The following is a 245-nucleotide window of genomic DNA, read 5'->3' as shown; positions in this document are numbered from 1 at the left end:
CTCACTCACTCTCACACACACTCTCACTCACTCTCACACACACTCTCACTCACTCTCACACAGACACACACTCACTCACACACACACTCTCACTCACTCTCACACACAGACACACACTCACTCTCACACAAACACTCTCACTCACTCTCACACACAGACACACACTCTCACTCACTCTCACAGACACACACTCACTCACACACACACTCTCACTCACTCTCACACACACACACACACACACTCTC

The sequence above is a fragment of the Sinocyclocheilus anshuiensis genome, unplaced genomic scaffold (genome assembly GCF_001515605.1).
Source record: "Sinocyclocheilus anshuiensis isolate Anshui unplaced genomic scaffold, SAMN03320099.WGS_v1.1 scaffold568, whole genome shotgun sequence".
Classification (NCBI taxonomy): domain Eukaryota; kingdom Metazoa; phylum Chordata; class Actinopteri; order Cypriniformes; family Cyprinidae; genus Sinocyclocheilus; species Sinocyclocheilus anshuiensis.
Note: the sequence above shows the minus strand (reverse complement) of the source record.